Source organism: Rhagoletis pomonella, unplaced genomic scaffold (assembly GCF_013731165.1).
Source record: "Rhagoletis pomonella isolate Grant_MI unplaced genomic scaffold, Rhpom_1.0 Rhpom_scaffold_00003, whole genome shotgun sequence".
NCBI lineage: Eukaryota > Metazoa > Arthropoda > Insecta > Diptera > Tephritidae > Rhagoletis > Rhagoletis pomonella.
In genome coordinates this window covers 71,485,908-71,513,772 of record NW_023458557.1, presented here as the reverse complement: position 1 = coordinate 71,513,772, position 27,865 = coordinate 71,485,908, and the positions used below count along the sequence as shown (strand labels likewise).

The following is a 27,865-nucleotide window of genomic DNA, read 5'->3' as shown; positions in this document are numbered from 1 at the left end:
GTTGACAACTGCGGTTGTGTGCACGGAGAAGGAGAGCAGGCTATCAAAGGTAACCCCTAAAATGTTTGGGTTGTTCACCGTCGGTATTGGTGTGCCGTCGACGTGAATGCCTAATTCTAGCCTGACCTCCTTCGTCCAGGTGGTGAAGAGGGTCGCCGTTGATTTCGTTGGGGAGAGGGTTAGGCTCCTTGCAGTGAAGAAGCGAGAAAGGCTGGAGAGATAGCCGTTTACTTTTGAGCAGAGGTCATAAATTCCATTCCCGGACGCCAAAATCGAACAATCATCAGCGTACGAGATCAGGGAAACTCCTTCAGGAGGCTGGGGGAGTTTCGAGATGTAGAAGTTAAAAAGTAAGGGGGAGAGAACACCACCTTGTGGAACCCCTTGTTTTATTCTTCTTGGTTTCGAGGTTTGATCTCTGAAGATTACTGATGATTGTCGACCACTCATATAATTCGCCGACCATCGCTTCAGTCCCTGTGGGAGAGAGGAGGCCTCAATGTCTTCTAGCAGCGTGGAATGGCAGACGGTGTCAAACGCCTTTGACAAGTCCAACGCTACTAGGACAGTTCTCTCACAGGGGCGGTTGCGATTTAGGCCACGAGTTATCTGGGTGTTTATGGCGTTAAGTGCTGTTGTTGTGCTGTGCACTTTACGGAAGCCATGCTGATGTTTCGCTGGGGTTAGGTGGCAGGTGAAGTATGGGAGCAGCAGGGCCTCAAGTGTCTTCGCGACCGGGGAAAGGAGCGTTATCGGGCGATAAGAGTCTCCTCTGTTGGCGGGCTTCCCCGGTTTCAGCAGTGGGACCACTCTCCCTGATTTCCACACATCAGGAATGATGAGAGTGGTCATAGACAAATTGAGGACCTCCGTGAGGTATGCTACTCCCACAGGCCCCAAACGTTTCAACATCAGCATACAGATTCCGTCGGGTCCAATGGCTTTGGAGGCTTTCGCCTTCCCGATGGCCCCCTTCACCTCACCGCTGGTGAAAACAAGTGGTGCACTGTTTTTGGGCAGTTTGTGCAGCCTCCTGGTCACTCGACGTTTGGCCTTGTCTACCGAAGGATGCAGCGTGAATTGCCGACTAAAATAGTTCGCGCATTTTTTCGGGTCCGATGAGCCATGACCTTCGAATGAAATTTCCACTCTGTCATCACGCTTCGTCGGGTTGGACAAGGACCTCACGGTTGACCAGAGCTTACTCACACCAGAGGTGAAGTTACAGGCCTTCAAGTGCTCTTCCCACTTTTTCCGCTTATGTTGATTTACCAGTTGCCGAATCTCCAAATTAAGGTCCCTCAAGCGAGGGTCCCCGGGGTCGACCTGGCGTAGGTGGTCACGCTCATTTGCTAGAACAGCTCCTTCAGCCGGGAAATTTGGGCGGACTTCCGCGATGCGTCCGGACGGTATGAAGCGAGCTGCTGCGGCAGTGACTACCCTGCGGAACTGGCGTTCGCCAGCATGTACGTCTGTGGGTGTGGGGAGGGCGGCGAAGCTGCTCTCGGTAACTTCCGCGAAGCCGTTCCAATCAGCTTTGTTAAAGTTGGTGTAGGTTCGGTGGGCTTATTGATCGAGATGATTATGGGCAGATGGTCTGATGCTAACGATAGCATAGGTCGCCATGATATGCTATTTATCAGACCAGCGCTTGCAATTGTTAGGTCTGGCGAGCTGCTGCAGCTGCCCACAATCCTGGTGGGGGCGTCGTCGTTCATGGTGCAGAATGTCGAATCGTCTATCTGCTCAGCCAAAATGTTTCCCCTCCGATCATTGGTCAGGCTTGAGTGCCAAAGATCGTGGTGCGCATTGAAGTCACCTACTACCAGTCGGTTTTCGCCTCTGAGTAGCGCACCTATGTCAGGGAGATATCCAGCCGGGCAGCAGGTGACAGGGGGTATGTACACGTTAAATATTTCGAGCTCGACATCGCCTGACCGGACAGCTATGCCCTGACATTCTAGGGTGGTGTCCCTTGGGTCGATGTCTTCTTCGATTAGCCGATACTGCACTGTGTGGTGTAGAATGAACGCTAATCCTCCACCATTATCTCGCTCGCGATCTTTACGGAGCACATTGTAGGCGGCGCAACCCAGCAAAGTTGAGTTGCTGTGCAACTTCGTTTCTTGGACCGCAGCTATCAATATGCCGTGCCGACCCATGAAGACTGCTATCTCCTCAATCTTGCTCTGGAGTCCGTTGCAGTTAAGTTGGAGTACGTTCGTATGCCTTGGGAGGCTGGTCGCGATACGGGGGGTGAGGGAAGTGTGGGGCCTACCGGCCTGTTGCGCATGACGCAATTGCTGTTGGTGCCTGATGGTAGGTGGCTGCGATGTGGGCGTTGTTGTCTGCGCCGGCGGTGCACTACAGCAAGGGGCGCTGTAGTTGGTAGTCCACTCGCGTGTGGTGCGTAGACCAGAACATAGCCGGAAGTGGCACCATCCAAGGCATGTGTTGCATTTGACTGATGTCACATTCCGGTATATTCTGTTCTGGCACACGGAGCAGATGGTGTGGGCAACCAGCAGCTGCTGGTTGGCTCGCGCTCGCGAATGGGACCGGCCGGTAGGTTGTGTGGGTGGGGGGTGTTGGGAGGTTTGCTGTTGCTCAGGGGAGCTTCTAGGGGCCGTGCAGGCTCTTCGGGTGCTAGGTCGCACCCGTGCATTACGCGAGTGGGTAGCCGTGGAGGCTGATTGTGCCATTTGGCTTGAGCAACAGGGAGCCACAAAGTTTGTGGTCCACTCCCGGTGAGACCTAAGGCCAGAGCAGGTTCTTAGGTGACTTCATCCGTTGCAGGAGTTGCACCTAACCGAAGTGGAGTTCGGGTGGAGTCGATTCTGGCAAACACAGCAGAAGTAAGTTTCAGGTCCGGGGTTGGGCTCTACGCCCGCCCGGAGAAGAAGGATGCGGAGCAATCCGGCTGCAAGGTATTGCTCCATGGACGAATAATGATTGGTGGGTATCGCCGATCTAGACGGGGTTAGATCGCCGAAACAACAGCCCTTGGTCGGGTAAAATCCGAGTCATTCCGGTACGTAGAACCGGCTGTCGTGGGATTGTTCAATATCATCGCTGTCCATTCTCTTGGTAAACTAAAACATTCTGTTGTACCCTATTTTGGCACCGGCGTCCTTATTAGGCAGAAAGCCTGCTCCCAGGAGATTATTTCGCAGTCCCCTAAGGTCAGGATTTCCATTTTCGTTCTGCATCTCGTTCAGATCCTAGTTTCCGACAGAACGCCGTCTTTGGCGAACTTGTCGGCCTCCTCGTTGTCCGTTACCCCGGTGTGCCCCGGCAGCCAGTACAGATTTTTATGTGTCCAATCCAGTATGTAAGTAGATTGCTGCTCGGTAGCTCTACCGCCCTCCTTCTGGCCAATCCTTTCGCCTAAAAATGTTGCACTAGTCCGGCGGCGTATAGGATGCCTTTCTCCATCTTCGACCCGTCTCTATAGGCGTTCACCGAACCAGCACTCCTCATGATCTCTCGCCAGCCATCGAACTCATCCCAAAGTGCAGGTTCGGGATCATGTAGTCAATTCGTCCGGGTCCCCTCGACATTGAGGCGCCACGACAGCTTGCTATCAAGCATTATTCTAAAGAACTTGGTGCTTTTCTTCAGATGGAGTCTAACAACAACCAGCTTAGGCTTAGACCACTTATATTTGCTTGTGAAGAGTACCAGATCTGTTTTTTCTGTATCTCCCGTAGTGCTTGGGTCATAATTGAGCTTAGTGTGGACAGACACATTCCGCTTACTATGACATAATCCGCATATGCAGTAAGTTTGGCAGGTGCTCGTTCCATTTTCTTAAGTATCCTGCTGATAAACAGCGACCATAGTAGCGGCGATAATACGGCCCCTTGCTTTGTACCTCCATTAACCGGTTTGAGGGGATGGTCTCGGGCCTAAGTCACTGCACCAGTTCGAAATTACGGTGTCTATTAACCTCTCCAGGTTATTTTGACGAAACGATGTTGGGCTAACGGGACTATATTGCTAACGGGACTATATTTCTTAAGGTATGGTCTTTTATTGCAGAACTCTACAGTTTCAATAATAGACGATAATGCTGCGCTAGCTAGTGTAGCCCCATCTCTTACCTACTGCAATATAAGGCCACTGATGCCTTTCTTGCCCTTTCCTCGATGTTTGGTACCCACGACAACTTCTCAAGCCCAAGTACTTGACCCTGTCAGACAGCTGTAAGCGCAGACCTCCAACCGAGGGAAGAGCAGCGGCGGGGATTTTATATTTTTTTGTGAATAAGACCAGCTCTGTCTTACTGGGGTTTACGGCAAGACCACTTTTGGCCGCCCAGTTAATAACTATGTTAATGTACCGTTGGGTCAGTTCATACAGAGTGTTCAGGTATTTACCTTTAACTAGGAGCGCCACATCGTCTGCATAGGCAATTACCCGACAGCCGTGTCTCTCCAGCTCCACTAGTAGCTCATTCACCACGACGACCCAGAGAAGGGTGGCCCTGCTCACCATGCGAGACAAGCAGGCGCTACCCCAGACGGCCATGACAGTTCTGTCACGCAGCAAGCTTTCGATAAGCCTAATGAGACTGACCTCAACCCCAAGCTTATCTAGCGACTTAACTATTGCGTCCGGCAGGACATTATTGAAAGCCCCCTCGATATCGAGGAAGGCTCCTACGGCAAAGTCCTTGTAAGTGAAGGCTTCCTCTATACACCTCACAATTGTATGCAGAGCAGTATCGACCGACCGTCCTTTACAGTAAGCATGCTGGGCTCTAGACAGGCGATCCCGAGGAATCATGCTCCTTATGTGCATATCAACCAGCCTCTCCAACGTCTTCAGCAGAAACGATGAAAGACTGATTGGCCTAAAGTCCTTGGGGGCAACATGAGCTCCTTCCGGCCTTCGGGATGAACACCACCTTGATGACCCTCCAGCCCCTGGGATTGTACCCGTATCTAACGCAGCTCGCGTAGATTGGGGCCATTTCCGCAAAGTAGTCAGAAGACTTATGCCGGGTACCCCAGCTCAAGAGTATTGAACCTAAGTAAGTGGTAAACATAACTTATGCACATGCAATGGGAGGAGCGCCATTCGACTCGACCGGTTTTCTAGTATTTAATCAATTAATATCGATAACTTAATGAATTTTATTTACTTGACACATTTCGATAATCGCATAAATTTTTATAGCTCGATAACTATCCGTAAATTTTGACAACTAATTTTCTGTGCCTATAAATTTCGACAACTCAATAAACATTGATCAATTTGAATAATTACGATAACCCAATAACATGCATAACATGATAAATTTCGATAACTATAAACTTCTATGTTTCGATAAGTTAACTTTCGATAACTACATTTTTTATGACTGAATTTACTTCCATTCCTATCGAAAAATTTCAATATATTTACTTACCTTTTCGTTACCCTAAAACTTATGTATTTCTCATTGTCTCCATTTTCGTCTTTATCTTCTCTTTTTCCTTCTCGTTTCATTTATCATTTATTTATTCATCGTTATCATTTATTTCTTCATCCCCACATTTATCTTTATTACAAAGTTTATTTTCCACCAGAACTAAACACAAATACCGATATTTTCAAACGACGATTTGGGCCGCAATTTTCAACCAATTTTGAAACCATAAAAACCCTCCTCATCTACAGAAAGATAAATTTTCAATGGTGTTCTTGGTTTTGATCGGTTCGGTAAAATCGCCAAACGAACAAAAATTACAAACATCACAAAATGTATGTTAGCGTATTAATATATAGATATCTTCTTACCCAATGCGACGAAGTAGAATAGCCAGATTCCAGTTATGTGTGGTGATTGTATTACTTCCTACCCGAGGATGTGTTTACTCTTCGGCAACTTCGCCCTTCGCCTAAAGGCCTACGAATTATAGTTTAGAGATCAAACTCCAAATCCAAAGGCTACACAATAGGGGTATTCTCCAAATCTTGCAAAGCCATTGCACGTAGCACGGATTGCATGGATTGCATAACTTGCAAACACACAACAACAAAATACATGGGAAACGACATTTCCTATCGCTGCAAAATATGCAACGTCGAAACCCATGTATATATTTTGCAAAATTGCATAGCAAGATATATGCGACCCTGTGCTAGTTGTTTTGTTGTTGGAATTGCTACATATTTCTCTCATTCCTCTCATCTCGCTCACTTCATTTTTTTCTGCTGTCTCTTGTTATTGTATTTGATACATAATTTCGCTGCTTGCTACCCATGCATTCTACCACTTTGCAATGGGGTGCTCTCGTACTCTTCGAAATTTGGGATAGTATTTTTGCATTTCGTGCAATACGTGCATCGTGCAATACTTCGAGAATACCCCTAATGATTTTATGCACCCTACAAGGCACAACAACTGTACCACCGGGCTCCAAGTGCGTGCCTAAGGTTTTACTAAATGTTCTCCGTAGCGCTGATTGCTGGAACCCCTTACTTTGGTATTTAAGCTAATGTTTTACTGTATGGCCTTTCGCGTAAAGCCCTTGTGCATTCCAGATCGGTTAGCAAGAAAGATATCAAGTTTATTGGCCAGAAATGATTTGATATGGTAATTATTGGAGAAGATAAAAATATGCATTTGCATAAAAAGCATATTTTTGCATATTTTTGCCATTTTTCGATGTGATAGCATATTTAAAGTTTTAGCGCATATTTTAACTATGAAGCATAGTTTCGGCATATTTTTTGTTAAAAGATTATTTAAAAATCTTTTGTTAGTGTTTTCTAAATTTATATAAATGCATCCCTTACATATATTTTAATTTTAACATAAAAAATCTGGCAGCATACAGTCGTCTCTCTTTCGCATACACAAAATATCTAGTCATGCACTTGTCAAATCTGCGCGCGCAGCTGTTCGCAAAATGCCAATGCTTGGAATTTTCATATACATACTATATGCCTTTTTCAGTACCACCTACGAAAATTCCATAAATTCTATATACAAGGGCTCATTCAAGTGTTCACATGTTGATTTTTTTGATATCTATAATGTTTTTCAAGTTAAAATTTTTTTGTTATTGTTTAAAAAAAATATTTTTCATGCTTTAACCAAAACTTATAAATCAAATTTTCAAACTTATTACAAACTTTAAATAAATTCAACAAATTTTCACAAAAATTTCGAACTTTTGAATCTGAATCTTAGGACATTTTTGGGTGTGCAGTTTTATAGCCCAAAAAATGTTAGTATAATAAAGTGCAAGTTTAAAGGGGCTAAAAATCGCGTTGATTTTTAAATATTTTTTTGTATAACGAGTGCATTTTATAAAATCTGGCGTTGATTTTTTGGAATTTCTTTGCGAACGGTCTTGCGCATTTAACTTCAAATTAAATTCATATTTATATGAAAAAAAGTACAAAAATCCCTCAGCAAAAAAAGTCTTTAACAATCCATTAAATTTTTTAGCCCCTTGAAACTTGCACTGTATTAGACTAACATTGTTGTTAAGATTCAGATTCAAAAGTTCGAAATTTTAGTGAACATTTGTTGAATTTATCTTAAAAAAAAATCTAAGTCAATCTAAAAAAATAAAATAAAAATTTTGAAACCAATTTTTGATTGCAGTCATAATTCACATGGAATTTTTCACGTATACATATGTATAGTGTGACCACTTTTCCAAAAACTCATTTACGTACACAAAAGATTGTAGCAACACAAAATTTTAAAGAGAAATTTTGGAAACGATTTTATTCTGTTTATTAGTCGATATCCAAACACATTTTTGACGTACAAACTTCAGTATATTTATTTGCGAATCGAGAAATATTTAGGTACATATATACATTCAAAGCTGAAATAATGCAATTGCTGCTAAATTAAATCAATCATTAATCAATTCATTGATCTTGAGTGGTTTTCCTGAACGTCTATTTTCGATCTGATGCAATTTCTTTCAGCATTTGAGGTTGCTTCTTTACGAATTCGAAAAATTCCGTACAAGTCAATTGAATGTTGTACCGAACAAACAAAAGATCTCGCAATGTCTCGATTTTCAGTTGTGATTTCTCATCGCTTCAAATCTGATTGATCAAAGAAAATACGCGTTCAACGGTAGCTGATGTGCCTGGTAAGCAGTGTTGCCATTTAAGCCGTTTTCCGGCTAGATTTAGCCGGTTGCGATAGCAAACAGCCGGCGGAATTTCGATTTAGCCGGCAGCCGATTTGTTAGCCGTTTTGCAGAAAAAAATTAGCCGTTTTTAGCCGATTTTGCTATTTGTCTTGTTTTCTTAAATTTCAAATATGTATATATGTTTCCATTTTTGACTAAGCGACCCAAAATCTGTTAGAAATGGCTACTAGCCTTATCGTGGAGAAAATTTTCATGTCAGACAGGGTTGTATGAAATTGGGCCGATTTCGCTTATTTTTATTTTAAACGAAGAAGGGATTTTCTTCATAAAATGTTTGTTATAAATGTCTTAATTTTAAGTGTGAAGTTGTATTCGCAAACTTAGAAAATAAGAAATTGTTTCACTGTTAAGCATATATGTAATACTCCTATATTGGCAGTAAGAGCTAGTACCGTCCGAAAACACTACAGTACAGATATATCAATAAACACGTACGAAAGAAAAGGAACACATACGTTTATAAATAAACATGTACACGACACATTTACAAAAACGGCACTCAAGTACACAATACATTGACAAAAACAGTACTAGACTGTCTCGCTTTGATTTCGGAATGCTTAAGGTACTGGCCCAATCAAGCATGCTTACACATTGAGATGTTAGCTTCCCTGCAGGGAAACCGCGGACTAGTGAATCAAATTTCTAGTTCCGTACTAGGTCTTTATCGCCAAAAACGAACTAGTCCGATATGAACTAAATCCCCGCCAGTCCGAAATCGGCGAAAAGTGGTACTTTTAAAAAACTAATTTATTTCAGTTTTTTCACTTGAAATCGATATCTAAAGTGACGAATTTAGAAATGGTTCGGAACTGTAGAAAAAGGGATGCAGAACGAACTAGATCTTATTTGTCGAATTTAGAACTAATTCGGAACTATCGAATAAGGGATGCAGCGGGGGGCTTGTTTACTTTACATAGATATGTGTTCGGCGGCTTTTTCGTTCAAATACGCTTCTATTCTGCGCTTCGCAGATGCTTTTTCATAGCTTGGTAATACAAAACTAAAATTTGTGTTAACATTTCAAAATCTTGGGACCGTCTGGAATCTAAGAAATAACAGCGAGCACCTCTGCAAACTCAGCTACAGCTAAAGGTATGTAAACGTACATTTCTTACAATCATTCAAACAAATTTAATTTCAAATTGAAAACATATTTCTTCCAAAATAACTTAAAATCGCACACACGTTAGAACCAAAAAGACTGAAAATCATGATACTTTTTTCTTTCGTCTGTCGATTTCAGAACTGGTTCGGAACTATAGAATTTAGGACTAGTTCGGAACTATCGAAAAAGGGATGCAGCGGGGGGCAATTGACACTTCCTAGACCATCGCCATGTAAAATTCGCCAGTTGCTTGCATGCAAAAGAGATTTATCGCGAACCAGTACTGGGTCTAAATGTACTAGAAGCGCCCCAGTTCAGAACTAGAGATTTTCCCCACAGGGTTACTAACAATATAGAAGTATTACATATATGCTGTTAAGACACTTAAGATGCGTTTGTGTTTGGATATAGTGCCAACAAACAGAATAAATATTACATGTAGATATTAACTTCCCAGATAGCGCATATTCAATTCTGCCCAAATTACAAAACATCATTTTTGCCCACTCCCAAAGGTTTAAGGAAAGGGAAAAATTGATATTTTCAAGCATTATGTACACATATGTATTTTTTTAAACAAACTTTTTTGCTGAGAACTTATTTAAATTCCAAAAACCGAATGCTAACTTGAATTAAAGGAACCAACACTGAAGTGAGTCAAAATGAAAATAAAAGACCACAAATTTCTATGTAAAGCAAAACTCTCTGGGAATCCTACGAGACATGTGCCGGTCATATGACCGGTCATCTAAATGGGAGATCTGCAGTCTTTTGGCATCATATTTTACATCAGAATTGAAGTGATTTCTGAAAACTCTGACCAGTTCTTTTGTGTAACTGTGATTTTGCATCCCTTGTCAACATATTTCCTCGGTTGATGTTAACTTAAGGTCGTTGTTTTACTGCCTTAAAATTGAAGGGAAATTTTTACAGCGTTTTTATATGTATTGGTTTCTATCTGAGTGTATTGAGAATCGGTCAGTCTGAAAAGGCCTTGTAGGGAAGACTATTATCACTCAAAATATCAGATAGTAATAGTAATAGATAGTTTTTTTTTGCCCAGTACCTTTCAAATCATTGGAATTAACTAAACAAGTATTAACTTACATTTTTCACTTTAAAATCGCTCCAGTTTGTAAATTTTTAAATTTAACGAACTTGTTTATTCAAATTATCGTCGACAAAAAATCCAAACATGTGCCACAATCATATGTTTTTCCTAATTGCAAATTCTTGCTGGCAAAATTTTTTCCGGCTCGAATTTGTAACTTCTCTCCAAGAAATAGTCTTTTTACTCGTGATTTATTTAAATAAAACATGTGAAATTTAGTTGAAACATTTTAGCCGTTTTTAGCCGGTTTTATTTGCCAATTTAGCCGGTTCGTCCAAAAAGTTCTGGCAACACTGCTGGTAAGCAGAGAACATACGATACGATTCTCACCATGTGATTGTATGGGACCTTCTTTTGGTCAAAATGTCCAAAGCATTCAACCCAGCGTTCATCGGTGTCAGTGTTATTTTCTTCCCACGATTGGATCTTCTCTGGGGTAACGTATTCTTCCAAATATGTGAACTGATCGAATAAATCAGTGTCAGATGATTCTATGTGAAAATTATTATTCTTTGCAATGCTCTTCGCGGTGCATACTTTCGATAAACTCCCATTTCGGTGGTTGATCAAGTGCACACCAGGCGAATATCATAATATGGTCAAATTGTTCAATCCACTTTTCAATGTATTCGATACATGATTCTAAGGAACAAAATCTTTAGAATCAAAAACAACAATACAACAACAATATTTCTTCGATTCAATTTACGTACATTTTCTTGATTTTGTGGTTAGCTTCGGTACACGGTACATGGCTACAAATTTACGTACCGTACGTGTCATTTACGTACAGTTGGTCACACTACATATGTACATACATATTCATGTAAGTTTTTTCCAGTAAAAATTTCTTTTTTCTCGGAGCTCCCTGAGTGAAATTTTCGTACCAAATTTTGATATAAACGTTATTTTTGTGGGTTTTTCAGCATTCCTCATCCTCCCCTAATATGTACATTAGACTGCATCACTCCCCATACAAAAAAAAAATCGGTACTATTTTTCCATTGGAATTATAAAATATATTATATTTTAAGACTTCCACCAAAATATTTCGGAAAAATATAAGGATTTAAGTGAGCTGGACTGATTTGAACATACCTCCAAAAATTGAGTTTTTTATGAATAAAAATAGTTTCTTAAAGATTTTTTTGAAAATGATGAGATTTTTGATGCTGTTTTTTAACTTTTTTTAAAGATTGGTATAAGAAAATCTTGAATAACTGAACCTAAACTCTTCGGATTTAGACTTAAGAGGTGTCATTGGAAAGGTATTTTCTCGTCCTTTTTATTTCTTTACTAATAAACTCATTCAAAGGATGGAAGAGAAAGGTAGGATGAACGAACGTCCTTCAAAGTTGAATTAAGATGTGTTGGTATTTGAAAAAAAATATTGGGACACGAATGACTTTTTTTGGACAGAAATAAAAACAGTGTGAAAATACCTTTCAACTGAGATCCCATAAGTCTAAATCAGAATAGTTTTGGCCCAGTTATTCAAGTTTTTCGTAAATCAATCTTTGAAAAAAATAAAAAAACAGCACCAAATATCTCATTCTTACGATTCCGTTGAAAAGATTTTTAAATATTTTTATGCAGATTTATTAAGCTTAATCTGTTTTGTCATCTGAGGGGACTTTTTTCAAAAAGTTCTTTAAGAAACAATTTTTATTCATAAAAAACTACATTTTTGGCGGTATTTTCAAATCGGTCCAGTTCACTTAAATCTAAATATTTTTCCGAACTATTTTGGTGGACGTCTTAAAATATAATAAACTTTGTAATCCCGGTGGAAAAACCGCAACTTTTTTTGGTGATGCAGTCTAATGTACATATACAATTTGTAGTATATTCACTTTTATTATTTAAGTTTTTTTGCTCACGCTTTAAATTAGTTAGTAACTAAAATCAGAGGCTTAATGCGGTAGAGGTATTGTAAGACTGACACTGAAATAAATGCATTTGATCTTTAACAGTAAATAACATTGTCTTTCTTTTAATCAAAATTAAGGAATTTTATTGTGCATATTTTTTTTATTTATTGAGCATATTTCGCTGATTTTTGTGATTATTTTAAACGCATAAAACGGGATTTTTCGCGCATATTTTTATCTTTTCTAGTAACTATAATCATCTTTCCTTGATTTGCCAATGGGAAATGCCGTAACTGTGCTCAAAAAAGTGTAGATATTGCCAGATGAGCTATGTACATCCATACATACGTCCTAACAGGGACTCGCGATATATCTCTCACACAAATATTCAGTATTTCTATGATGCTATGTACAAATTCAGTATGGTTGTCCTGCACGTCCGCCCTGCATCCCTTCACCTGAGTTATGGGTTTCAAGGACTGTATTATAGGTCCCATTCCACGACATGGTGTAAGATCCGAAAGCCCTTCGAAGAAAGTGTAGTCTGACTGGGTTTATAAGAGGAAACCATGAAATAACTTATATAGCTCATTTCAGGTAACAATGTGAAGGACAAGAAGCTTATACACCCTTCCACTCTCAGGGTCATAGAACCAGCAGAAAGCAGGCAATCAGCTTTGTGTACCTGTGGTTTTCGAAATTTAACTTCACACAAATATTCTAACTCTTCTATTTAAACAGAACCAATCAACAAACACATTTACATATACTCTGATATCACAGCCGCGCTCCTCGCTTTTGAAGAGCTAGAGTTTACGTCAAAGCAAGCTGATGGGAGACCACCACCAGATTTTAGTACTCTCATCACATCCAGAAATTCGATGTATATCATTTGGGATCTAGCTCATAGTAGTCACATGCAATGAAGGGGAAAAAATTGCACATGGCCCTTTATTGCTCGGCTAAGTAATCTAAAAAGTACTTGTTGTAGGAGTGGTTGCACTTCTTGGCTAGGGCGGTACAGTGGCTGAGATAGTGTTCGATACTCCCCACCTCTTCGTCGTTCCCATCTATTCCACGTATTCGCAGCTGCAAAAAAAGGTTCGGAAGTTATTAGGAGCAGGATGAGTCCTATTACAGCTGCGTACTATATTGTGGTTTTATTCCGCAAGGCACTTTATTCCCCTTGCGGACATACAGGGCGGCATTGGCCTTCCTGGAGCTATCTTCGACTTTTTGTTTCCAGTCAAGTTTCCTGCCTAGAAGAACTCCAAGTTATTTGACCTTGGTTGAGAGAGTAATATCTACCCCGTTTAAGGTGGGAGGTTTGAATAGAGGAACTTTCTATTTCCTCGTGAAGAGTACCTTTTCGATCTTAGAAGAATTTACGCAGAGTCTACAGGTCTTAGACCAGATGTTTGCAAGACTGAGTGCATTTTATAATAACTCATTCAAGACCTGCAGATATTTACTCCTTGCAACGATTGTTATGTCAACAGCATACGCTATGACTTGACAACCTGTGACCTTTATAGTTCATTTCCACCAAGCCTTAACTGCAGTTAACGTTAGCGTTATTTGCACTTACATACGCTCTTGGCTGCATTTAAGCTCTTGGTGGAAATTGGTATTAGATTTAGAAGTAGGGCGTTAACGGTTAGATGGGAGGGAACACCCAGTACCAGTATAGAAATAGTCGGTAGAGAAGAGTTATAGAAACGAGCTACAGGATAGACATTGTTGAAGGTTCCCCCGATATCGTCGAAAACTCGCAGTGTTCTGCGGGAAAGTTTCCATCAAGTCGTGGAGAATTATATGGTTGTTAGGGCGTTATAGCCCATTCCAACCTATCATAACTTACGATGTCCGTTACGGTGTGGACAAGGGACGAGTGGGTTCTAGGATCGGGCATGCATTCACCGTTTGGCTTCAGCATAGAGTTCAGTATTGAAGATGATTTTGATAGAACTGCTCGCCGCCTGGTGGCTTCAGAGTGTTTTCCTTGTAAGGTTGTCAAAAACCTGTTCTCTTGGCTTGAGTGTCACTTGTGGTTCTTCTTCAATACTGAAATCTAAGGACACCACCACTGGGGTTTCCTTTTGCCTTTCAGGAGGGTGCATGGGCAGGAGGCCCTGAAAGCAGCACCACAGGCATTTGTCACGAAGTTCACCGATTCATTAATTTTTGACGATGAGTCAGCTCCGAGAGAAAAAACGATAGGCTAAGTTCTTCATCCCGAGCTGTTAACACTGATTAGTGCAGGTAGTGTCACGAAAAAGAGGAAACAGCAGAGCACATTAACTACCACTGTGAACTACAGTATATGTATATGTACATATGTAATAGGATTTTGTGACAAACCACTTAATCCATTTAGTCCGCCCATGCGTGTTAGTTCTTAGGCTGATAAGTTTGGAGAGCACTGGATTTTATGGCAAGTGATATGATGGATTTGCCGATATACTATATATGTACGCTTACATGTAGCACTTAGTGATATGTACGTACTCGTATTTGTATGGGTGTAGGTATATGCCCACATACCGATAATGGATTTATCAGCTGGCGCGCGCCAAGAAAGTACCGCCTTACTTCTGTAAATAAGTACATATCATATGTTTACATACATAAGAGTATGTGGTAGCAGAGTTTGGGTGCGTCAAAATCTTAAACATTTTTTATGCGTGTGTGTTTGAGATTTTTACATGTATGTACATACTTACTAGGTTTTTGACTCATTCGGACATAGCGAATAATTTTTAATAGCAACGTAAATATGAAGAATAGTTATTGCTGCGCTCCATTCATGGCTCACCAAAGGCGGTGACGATCTAGTCGGGCAGCGCTTATGTCATTTTTAGCGACAGCGCACCACGATCGCTCGAATGGTTTGCTCTCCTGAGAACTAAAACAAATGTTACAGTGAGCCAAAGAAATGTTCATAAAAGCTGTACGTAATTTATTTAGCTAGGAAATAAAAAAATGTGTATGGCGGCAAAAATCTCTTCGTGGACCACATTTGCTCCACAACTTTTTTTAAATCGAAGAATCCCCTCGAAATGGGCGTTGTAATTTTGAGACCGAAGTTAAACATTATAGATTTATTGTGGATTCCGTCAGAATATCTATTCAACGTTTGTTCCACAACTTGTTTTTTGCGAGAAAGAGCATATTTTTTTATAATTTACACAATATGAAGAAATGGGATAACTTCAAATGATAGCTTTTTCACTACACTGAACATTCACTTAATATTGGAGGTTCAAACACATCAATAACATCATTTTAGCTTAAAGGCCGGTTGTTCAATGTCTGGTTATCACTACCACTACACTATCGACGCTTTCGACATCATGCATGTAACATGTGATCGATAAAGCAGTCGTTGTACTTAACCGGAGCTTCTACCTCCGATTTGTGCTAATCAGCCATTGAACAACCGGCCCTAAGTATGTTGAACACAGTAGGATTGTCGGAAAAACATCGATGCATCGAAAATATTGATGTTTTGCTTTGATGCATTGAAAATTTTCCATGTATAAAACGTTTTTTTGAAAACTGACATCTCTAATATGTCGTACCGCCATTTCAGTTTTCAATTGTGCAAACAAGAGAAGCGAGTTTGGCCAACAAATTGAAATGGCTCTCCGACAGAAACAGAATTAGCTCAATTACAGTAAATAACTTGAAATTATGTACAATTTTGCTTATAACATATTTTCAAGTAAAATAAAATGTAAATGAAAAATCCTAGGCAAATCGATGCATCGATGTATCGAAAAATATCGATGTACTTTTCGAACATAGCCTGAATGAGCCTTACAGAAAAGTTACATTTTCGAAAATAGAGGCTGCATTACTTTATTCATTCTGAACGTTTGGAATCAACTTTTTTGTTTATTTATTCTTTAGAACGTTCCTGATGATATGTTGACGTATATTTCAAACGTATTCTGTTTATTCCGGCTGTGAAATGGGATTATCCGGAATGTATAAAGAAACGCAGCCAGAGTGTACATTTTTGGGTAGTGTCGGAAATTCTTCTCAGTAATTTTTCAAGATAATGCGGCTATTTAAAGTTCAGTCCCTGACTTTTTTTGATTTTAAAATAACGGCAAAGCGTTCTGAAACTGCCTAAAACCAAACATTTTTTATTTGGAATTTTTTATATTGCTCCATATTAGCCACAGTGTTTGTTTTCTTAGCTTAGACTATGCCGCTTTTAAAAACCTGTTTTAATTGTTTTAAAACCAATACCTATTCTAAAATCGGCTGCATTTCATAGGTCGGTAAACGATTTGGAAAATCGCGATTTCTTAATTTTTACGGTTTTTGACATGCACATCCCATGAATCTGAACGATATTTTTAATTGTAGGTAAGTATATCATAAAGATATTTATGCTTTAATTTCAATAGATATCTGAATTTGAGAAACATTTATATCTCGTAACGGTGCGTTATTTAAAATAAGGAACAGCAAATCTGTAAGCAAAACAACAAACACTTTACAATACTTGTTTATGTAATAACAACAATTAACAATACCTGCTAAGGCAATTAAAACACTTTACAAAACTTGCTAACACAATTTATCTCTGTTTTACAACTTGACTTGTAGCTTCCTGATTCGCAATCAACTTGTCTGGTAGCTTTCCGACTTTCAACTAACATGTCTTCCGCTGTAGTAGCGGCCTTACATACATGCGCTCGCACTCATGGTAACTCTAGAGCGTTCTGTTGTCTATCTCTCATTCTCTCGCTGTTCGCAGTATTCATCCACTAGACGTTTTTCGATGTCCAATATTCTACGTCATTCCCCGAACATTCTGTCATTTTCTCGTTGTTCGCTTCGCGTTGCCGCAGTATTCGCCACATTATGTTTGCCTACAAAATATGTGGCAGCACTTTCAATCATGCCAAAAATACATTCGGTTATTTGGCATTGCCTGGCAAATGGCGACTGCTATCAGAAAAAACATCCATGTTGCTGGGACCAGGCATAGACTTTTAGACCATCAGTCTGCGCTGAATTCGTTGTAATTTTTACGGCTATTCAAAAATTCAGCAGCATCTCCTAACAATAAAATAAATAAGGAAATTTTTAAAATAATATAATAATCGATAACGGGTGAGATTTGAAGAGTAAGCAGCTTTTTTGACACAACAAGACTTTTCCCTCATTAAAGAAATGAGTCAAATTTCGCCAATTCACGGGATCATAAGAGATTGCAGGGTAGATTAAAACTACAATATCGTTCATGAAACTTAAATTTTTGTATTCCCTTTCGTTTGACAGGAGTTGTAGCAAAAAGTAAGCAAACCGAAGAAAAATTTAACACATAAACAGTCAGGAAAAATGTACCAATTTTGCTTGAATCTAAGCAAAACGGCAACGCTAGGTACAGCTACAAATTATCAAATAAGAACAAGAATGTTAACGTTCGTCTTATGTAAATATTTGAATTTATAGAAAACATAATAAATTCGACCGTCGAACAAGACACATTGATTTTACCTCGCTTTTCTTAGCTTGGGATGCAAAGATGTAAAAATGATGCGCCTAAAAGATGCAGCGATTTCCATTCTCAAGTTACGTGGCGAGGTTTTAGTTTTTAAAACTATTATTTTATTTATTAATTTAAATCGGCATGCCTACTTTCGCAGATAACTTGTATGGAAATTCAAAGGCTTTCCATAGATGATCGCGACTCTACTTTCATAGCCTACTCATCGGAAATGCCATCTTAAGGTCTCTTCATATGGACAATCGAAAATTCCGAGGGGGAGACTTACATTCTAAGGTTTGGTTTTACCCATGGTGGGATCGGATGACCGAAGATGTAAATACATTTTCTTTTCACCGAGTCCCCGTCAGTAATAAATACCTTCATTTTTATTTACTGTATCGTCAACCACCTACTCAGATCAGTTCTTTCGTTGACTAGAAAGAACTTATAAAGGCAGAGCCCTTCACCGTAGCGAGTCTGATGATATTACCTGAGATGGACTGCGCTAACCGGGAATATAGTCAAAAGGCACCCTCTGATTAGGGCGAGGGGGGCAACCCTCGAAACGCACGTGGTTTGAATCCCTAATGGTTCACCTTTAGCGTTCCACGGTTGGTTATGAAGTGAGATTTTTAAGCAAATTTTCGATTTATGAAGAACTAGTTATTTTTTTATGAATGTGGGTGTTAGTTAATATACTTTCGAAGGTATTTATAAAGTAGCTACAAAAATATTTTTGACATTAAACTTTCTTAAACCTCTTCAATTTGTTATCTGTGTTTTAAATATTTTATCTTACATATTTATTTAATTGAACAAAATTTTACAAACAGGTGGCAACCTTCCTAAAAAATATGTTCCTAAACATCTTTAGTTTGATACCCATATTACAGTATTTAATTTACCTTATCAATCAAATAAAATTAAAATTTTCAATTTTCATTTTTTTTTCGGCGTAAGCCTTTTGAAACCTCTTGGTTTTAACAGCCATATTGCATGTTTACTTTATCTTATCAATTAACTTAAACTGAAATTTTCAAAAAGGTGGTAACCCTCTTATTTTACTTTTTCTATATTTTAAGTTAGACATCTAGCAATACATCGGTGAAAACTGCATTCGATTACATGCATTAGTTTTTGAATGATGCGCGTACAAACATACAGACAGACTGACAAAAGTTCTAACATTTTTGATTTGGCTTCTGTTGATCTAATAAAGACCCTCGCATATTAATTTTTCTTTACATTAAAGCTCGGACTTGTAACCAATTTTATTACACAGACTAGCAAATACCCGGCGTGCTTCACTCTGCCTTAAAAGTATTTTTGTGTTTTTACTCCCTCCCGAAACTCCTATGGCTTAATTCATAAAAAATAAAATAGATTTGAGGAGCTTTATAAAGTGAGAGTCAAGCCTGGAAATTTAATATAAAAGGTGTATTAACTCAGTATTTACCTTAAATATCTTATCACTTTAACTGAATGCAATTTTTCAAACAGGTGGCAACCGTCCTCAAAAATATTATTGGCAGCAAACTTTCCTAAACCTTTTCAGTTTGATAACCATATAGCAATATTTAATTCATCAATTAAATGCAATTACAATTTTCAATGAGCTTGGTAACTTAACTGTGCCACTTTTGTGATGCACTGTATATATCTCCCCAACCAAGTGTGGCAGTGTGAAATATGTACATACATACATATGTATGAATGTGCAAGGGGATATGGATGGAAGAGGTTAAATCAAAAAGCGGAAACTCTCAGTTGGCAGCGACTGCAAGCTAGAGCAAAAATTCTATCGTTAGTCTTTCTCTGATCGCCCCGATGATTTAATTTAAGCTACAAGTTAACGCACTGTTTGTTCTGAAATTCCCACGCGAAGTGAATTTTCTCTTGGATATTCAAATTCAAACGAATGTTATACAAATGATTGCTAACAGCTAATTACAAAATCAAATAGAAATATGTATTAAAAAAAAAATCAAACGAGTTTTAGTAAAAATTAATATCTACATATCTACAACAATAGCGAGTTAACGAAATCAATTCTATTGAAAATATAAAACGAATACAAAAAGTTAAATCGGAAATAAAACAACAACGGTAGTGAATAAAGTTATAAGAAATATACGAAATTATAAAATTACGTACATATGTATGTACATAAGTGCGAATTAATTAAAAAGCAAAATTAAATGGATATTTGAGTTTCAAAAAGTATGCTTTTGGGTACATATGAGCAACACAACGGAATAGAAGTGATTCATGCTTGTGCTCGAAATAGTCGATTAGCGAAGAAAAGCAGATACAGTGAAGAAATTCGCTGGCGTTCATACACAAAAAAAAATTAAATTAAATAAAAATATATGTATGTATGCTCGTATGTACATTAGAGTGGCCCAAAAATACATTGGAAAATTAACTTTTATGATTTTTCCCGCTGCCACCCCCAGAACTGAAGAATATCAAAAATAAGGAGAAGGTATTTTTATATTTTGAAATCGAGTAATATTTACCCGTGCAGCCGGGGCTTTGAGGTTTCCCATGTATTTTACAAGGGGAAAATACAATTTTCCCTAGAATTGCTATAAAATCGTTAAAAATAAATATTTTTTTATCGAATAAGACTTTTTTCTTTCAGAAGTCTTCAAAAAAAAAAACGCTATGATGCTTATTTAACTTAAAAATTTTACTAAGTGTGTTTTGTTATCGGTTAACATCCATCCTATCTGTTATATACAAAAATTAGTTACTTTATGTTTTCATAACCACATCACGTACGAACAACTCAATGGATGTGTTTAATTCTTTTTTGCATTCTACTCGATGTTTTCTGTAGGTTTGTGGTAAAAAATTTGAAAAATAGATTTTTGAAAATATAAAATTACTTTAAGGTCAATGAAAAATTTAAGTTTCTTCTTCAAAACTAAAATCGTTTGAAGAGATTTAAAAACATTTTTGTACGGGGTCGCCATCTTTCTAAAAACTACAGCAATAGTTTTTAAAAATTTAAGCTTACTTTATACCACAATATGGGTATCAAAGGGAAGATTAATGCACTGCCAGCAAAGATTATTTTTTTTAAATCATACTACATGCGGTTAAGTAAAATATGAGTTTCAATTAAAATGTGCTAAAATAAACTTTTTACCCCTACATATTCTGAATAGAGTTGACACCTATCTAAAAAATTAAAATGAGTGCAATATATCGCCCCTACCATGTGTGCAAAAATGCATATTGCATCATTTAACTTAACTTGCATACTTACCACATCTTGGTAAACATATGGGTGGCAACCCTATTTAAAAACATGTTAATCCAAAGCAATATGCGTACACCTTTCTTGTGATACCCATATTGTGGTATTAAATACACTTGAATTTTTTATAATCATTCTTCTATTTTTGACCTTTAAATAATTTTATATTTTCAAATATCTGGCAAACTCTATTTGTCAAAATTTTTTACCACAAACCTACAGAAAACATCGAGTAGAATGAAAAGAAAAAAATTAAACCCATCCATTGAGCTGTTCGTGCGAGATGTGGTTATGAAAACATAAAATAACTAATTTTTGTATATAACAGATAGGACGGATTTTCGGTTATTAAAACACACTTAGTAAAATTTTTTAGTTAAATAAGCATCATAGTGTAATTTTTTGAAGACTTCTGAAAGAAATAATGTTATTCGATCAAAACACATTTATTTTTAACGATTTTATAGCAATTTTACGAAAAAATTTATTTTTCCCATGCAAAATACAAAGCCCCGGCGGTACGGATAAATATTATTCGATTTCAAAATAAAAAATACGTATCTCCTTATTTTTGATATTCTTCAGATCTTGCAGGTGGCTGGGGGAAAAAAATTTGGGCCACCCTAATGTACATAAGTATGTGCGTATGTACATACAGTAGCGGTCATATCAATAGCACCCCATTTGAAAGTGATATTGTTTGCCACTCATTCGTATTTGTTTATTTTTAAGAATTTTCAATTAAAGTGCAGTTCATTCTCTAATAAAACCTATATAAAACCCAGTTTAAAACTTTTTAGAAAACTAAAAAACAAATAAAAAAAAATTTTCTATATTTCGAAGATTTCACAGAAATTTTTTGAGTCGACAATTCTAGTGTAAGTAGTGTAGTAACTAATAATTACCGTTTAGTTTTTAGAATTGTTTTCCGAAGGTGTTGCGAAAAATGTTAATTTTTTTTACAACACAAAGTTTTAAACTTGGATTTACATGGATTTCGTAAGAGAATAAACTACATTTTATTGTTAAAAATAAATAGATAAGCATGAGTGGCAAACAATATCACTTTGAAATGGGGTGCTATTTATATGATCGATTCTGTATATACAGTGATTCAAGCAAGCGTTCACATGTTCATAATGTTTTTCAAGTTAAAATTGTTTATCATTGTTTTTTTTTTTTTTTGTAATATTGTTCATGCTTTAACCAAAACCATTTAAAAAATTTTCATGAACATTTTTTATAGGAATTCTTATAGCCTTTCAAAGTTTCATGTAATAATGTGAATGAGTCGGGCGGGTAAAAAATCACGTTTGTACTTTTTCCATATAAACATGTATTTCTTATAAAATAAAATTCTCAAACTGCTTTCAAACAAGGTTTCAATAAACAAAAAATCAACGTCAGTTTTTATAAATTGAACTTGTTATATATAAAAGTTTTAAAAAATGATTTAAATCAATGCGATTTTTTTTATAGACCTTAAACTTGCATTTTATTAAATATACTAATATTATATGGCCTATGAAACTGCATACCCAAGATTCTCAGATTAAAAAATTCGAAATTTTTATGAAAATTTGTTGAATTTTTAAAAGTTTTGTATAAAGCTTGATGGACTTACATATATGATTTTGGTTAAAGCATGAGCAATATTAAAAAACAAGAAAATTTAACTTGCAAATATTTAAGAAATACAACATATGAACCCTTGCTTGAGTCACTGTGAAGAGCGCATTTGTACAAATATTTTTAAACAACGTCGAGTACGCCTTTATGAATAATTTGTATATATGTATGTACCATACGTATATATGAATAATCGTAGCATGTGCCTTCTAGCTTATAGTCAACACATATCTAAATACATATGCGTTTAGATATCAGCGATCTACATAAAACAAAAAAAAAAAAAATTATACATAAATACAGAGAGAGAGAGATTGAGATACTTATTAGATAAAAAGTGTGAAAATCATTGAAAGTGATTAGCGCACAAGAAAGACACAAAACGAAAATTTTAAACGAAAAAAAAAACAAAATATTAGCAAGCAAGGAAAATCTGCAAAACGGATAAGCGACTCATAGAAATTCAGAACCAACGAACGGAAGAAATCTCCGTAGATTATTCGAAAACGATCTGGCGTAGATAAAAAGCAACGAACAACGACGATCAAAGAACGGTCCAGTGCAAGAGGAAGGCGGCATACAATACAACCAGCAGCAATAGATGCACATACGGCACCACCAACGAAATAACTAAATGGGAATACAATAGAATCGACAAACCAAGAACCAAGGAACCCAAAAATTCAAAACTAAAAACTGAAAATTGTACGCAGCAAAAAATCTATTTTTGTTTTTTCGTAATACCCAAAGCTGCACACACAAAATTTTCTAAACACTAATTACATACAAAAACAATTTGAAATCACTGAGAAAATCATAAAAATACTATATAGTGTACATATGTATGTATACATACATATGTAGAAAAAGAAAACAAAGTGAAGTAGCGTATACGCCAAATTAGAGGAAGTGGAAGCCTTTGAAATAAATTATTATAACTTAGGTACACATGTACAGGAAGATATATGTACATACATAATACATATGTATATTAACTATATGCAGAATCAACGACACACGCCTTGATCAGCAAACAACGACAATCAAATAGTGGCAACACTTAAATATTACAACAACAAAATATAGAACGTACAACGCAATTCTCGTGCTTACGTTTAATGAATGCAGCACACGAAAATAATAATAATTAAATGAAATTATTAAAAAAAAAACGAAATTAACAATTAAAATTTTTCAGGCGACGCAAGTGACGCAAGCAAAATCTAGAGCATATGTAATATCATTTTAGCGGGATTTCAGAACTGCGTTGCGTTAGACAAATACACATTTACCGCGCTTCTTCCGGTGCGTTTACGATCCTAACGAACGAAAGTAAGTAAAAAAAAGCTTACAGCTTAAACTATCTACAAACTAATTAGTAGCATTTAAAAAAAGGCAGTTCAAAATTTTTTAAGGAAAGTAAGTTTTACTTTAAATATCACCACTTACTTCATCCAGTGTTATTGTCAGGTTCGATTTACTTAGTCATTGAATCGATTGAGTTGTTATTCCCTAAAATAGATCAACTATAGCGACGAGGTGGGTGATGTTAGATGGGTAGGTTTTAATAATCAGATTGAGAGATTTGGGGAAATCTCTTTAGCTAACTCTGGATAAGTTTACTTCAACCTCAGAATATTTATGAAGTTACCTTAGAGGTTGTCTTGCTTCATATTCTTAACGGAAACGATAACCGGCTACTCTCGACTCAGATTCAAAAGTCCTTCCGAGTTTTCTCAGATCATAGATTGACTTTTCCCTTCGTCATTAGTCACTGGGCTTAGCTTTGCGTATAATTTTTTTTTTCGCCATTTGGGCAATTTTTGGCACTAAAGACGATTGACGAATTCGGACATCAAATTACGATTTGTTTCGCACTTTTCAATTGGTTTGTGTTAGAGGTAGTATAACTATGATGATTCTCAATGCTTCCATTGCACAGGTGCGTATGGCTAGACAGACCAATCGCTAAAACTTTGCCCGATCATCAGGACAGTGCTGTATTAGTGGTGATCGGTTCGATTAATGTATTAAATCACTAAAACGTCAGTTTTGGGGATATATGTACACATATGTACATGGGTGTTTCCATGGTGTCGGACGTGACATTCGTACGGCCTTGGAGTTAAATAAATCATACGAAAACGGAAGTCACTTATAAAAAAAATGTGCCGTTGTGTATTTCATATACATATGTACCGTCCTTTGGTAGACAAAAAAAATTAGATGCGCTTGGAGCACTGGTGTCGAGAAAATCGATGGAAAGGAGGTGATAACGGACGTTACAAAAACAGAAGTGGCTTCAGAGTACATGTAAAGATAAGCAAAACACTGCGAATCCTGTGCGGTTTTCCTTTCTTAAACATTCTTTAAATAAAGTAAAATTACGGACCATTACAACCAATTCATTTTTAATTATGTTGAAGAAGGTCGTTGTTGGTTAACTTGGCAATTAAAATGTGATAACGGACGTACCAGATTTTTTCCCCATACAATATTTTTACTAGTAATAAAACTACAATTGGTTATTAAATTTTTTCAGTTTTTCTCTCCACCATCTCGCATTTTAATAACCTTTTTTCGCTAAATGAATACAAAATTTAAAGTTGTAAAGCCGTTTGAACTCATTTTTCGGTTTACATTTTTATACAAACACGCATATGTACTCAATGTTTACCCATGTAGTCATTGACAGGCATACAATGTTTAAGCTTTCATCCTTCTCAATGTAGGTTTAGCCAAATTTCCCTTCTTTTGGTTAAGGGGACTATGAGGAATTTTAGTGGGGTTATTGGCAACCATTTTGAGACCAAAATTTCTTAATTAGCTTCATGGCTGCCGGAAATATAGAGGTAAAGGTGTCTTCTGGATCATCTGTATAGTCAAAATCGTTAAATGCATTGCCTATTAAGCTTTCCAGGAGCTCATCAACAACCAGTGTTCATAGGAAGGGAGATAGAATATCCCCAGCGGAAGCATATGTACACACATACCATATGTATTGCTGTTAAGGCTAGTTTCCCAAATAAAACAAAGTCCTTTTCGAAATTATAACTATCAACAGCGATGCGAGTGCAAAGGCGCGAATGCGCCAACAGTTTAAAAATGTCCTCGTCGTTTCCAGGCTTTGATTTGCTTTCATATCCAACTTGGAAATGCCAATGAAGTCGAGGTTTTCGGCGCGACGAAATTCTAGAGCTCTCATTATCTAGTCGGGCATCAGTTTAAGAACGTCGCACGATAAAGACTTGCCCCATCAGAAACTTCGTTTGGCATCAAACGGTTTGTAAAGTACCATCCGAGTTCTGAGCTGGAGATATTGCACATTGCCACTCATTTCATTCAGCCGTATTAGTTTCGCGGGGATACCAAATAGATGGTTGACGTATGGTTAATCACAGGTCTTTGAAAAATTTACCAGGTCTAAGGTCACACCAATAAGGCCTTATCTATTTGCTGACGTTTTTTAAAGGAAGCGAACCTCAGAGGTGGTCCCATACTAATTTGGTTTAGATCCGATCATAGGATCAGGAAAAAAAACTTATAAATTAAACACATCGCAAGAGTAAGCGAAACCGATAAGAAACAAATAAAAATAAGCTGGTATATTTCCCTCTCCTGTGTTTCCATTCTTTGCATGAATACTGCAAACTACCTATAACTAGTTATAACATCAGAAAGTGTGAATTGGCTTATTAATTGAACAAACTGTAGGTCGCTGTACATCGGAGTTGGAAAATAAATAAGCATAGTTCTTACCAGTAAAGCTCAAAATAAAAGCAAATAAACTACAAAAAACAAGTAAGAGCAGCGCTGTCTTCGGCTATGCCGAAGGCTTCATACCTTTCATGAACATCTGCAAATTTTACTTTGACAGATTACTGCTTTTGAATACATCTGCATACATCGATAGAGGAGTTACATACTTATATAAAAAATCGCATCTAAACAATCAGAGGTATGGAAGATATACTTTATATGGCACCAATCTAAGTGATTTTCACTGCTATGTGATCGGTATGTAAACCGGTAACACAATTTATTGGGTTTAGTTTCCTACATAAAGGAGATATATGGCAAAAACTGGTATCTGAACAATCAGTGCTATAGGAGATAAAGCTTATACAGCATAGATTTTGATGATTTTCTCAGTAGACTTTGTATTATTATTTATAAAATATCTTACGAAATTTATCGGTTTTAGCTATTCAAATAAAGGAGTTTTACCGTAAAATCCCATATCTGAACAATCAGATGTATGGAAGATATATGTTGTAGTCATCCGATCCTTGTTATTTTCACTGTAAGTATTCTGTAAATAATGAGTGAAAGTGGTGCGAAATTTCATGTTCCTAGCTGCATAAATGGAGGAGTTATGATAAAAGACCTCATATCTGAACAATCAGTTGTATGGGGTCTGCAGGTTATAGTGACCCGACCTTTGTTATTTTCACTGTAAGTCTTCTGTTGATAATGACTGAAAACAGCGCGAAATTTCATGGTCCTAGCTACATAAATGGATGAATTATAACGAAAAATCTCATATCTGAACAATCAGTTGTATGGGAGCTATAGGTTATAGTTACCCGATCTTTTTAATTTTCACTGTAAGTTTTCTGTTGATAACTATTGAAAATAGTGCGGAATTTCATGTTCCTAGCGATATAAATGGAGGAGTTATAACGAAAAATTTTATATCTGAACAATCAGTTGTATGGGGTCTATAGGTTATAGTGACCCGATCTTTGTAATTTTCACTGTAAGTATTCTGTTGATAATGGGTGCAAGTACTGCAAAATTTCATGTTCGTAGCTGCATAAATGGAGAAGTTACAACGAAAAATCCCATATCTGAACAATCAGTTGTATGGGAGCTATAGGTTATAGTGACCCGATCTTTGTAATTTTCACTGTAAGCATTCTGTTGATAATGGGTGCAAGTGCTGCGAAATTTCATGTTCGTAGCTGCGTAAATGGAGAAGTTATAACGAAAAATCTCATATCTGAACAATCAGTTGTATGGGAGCTATATGTTATAGTGGTCCGATTCTTCCGGTTCCGACAAATGATTAATACATTATAAAAATACACCCACCTACCAAATTTGATCCGGATATCTCGAAAACTGAGAGACTAGATTGCATACAAACAGACAGACAGACGGACAGACGGACAGACGGACAGACGGACAGACGGACAGAC

At 37.3% G+C, this 27,865-nt stretch overlaps 1 protein-coding gene across 4 annotated transcripts in view; it reads left to right on the top strand.

Moving 5' to 3' along the window:
* The first annotated feature begins 19,554 nt into the window (after window positions 1–19,554).
* Window positions 19,555–27,865, top strand: part of LOC118735461 — a 37,946-nt gene continuing 29,635 nt past the window's right edge. For 2 of the 4 annotated variants that reach the window (XM_036465223.1, XM_036465221.1), the window contains exons 1-3: window positions 19,555–20,141; window positions 22,878–23,369; window positions 23,863–23,996. The gene's annotated coding sequence lies outside the window, so the exon portion shown is untranslated. The remainder of the gene's footprint in view (window positions 20,142–22,877; window positions 23,370–23,862; window positions 23,997–27,865) is intronic. The other 2 variants (XM_036465222.1, XM_036465224.1) reach the window with 2 other exon arrangements.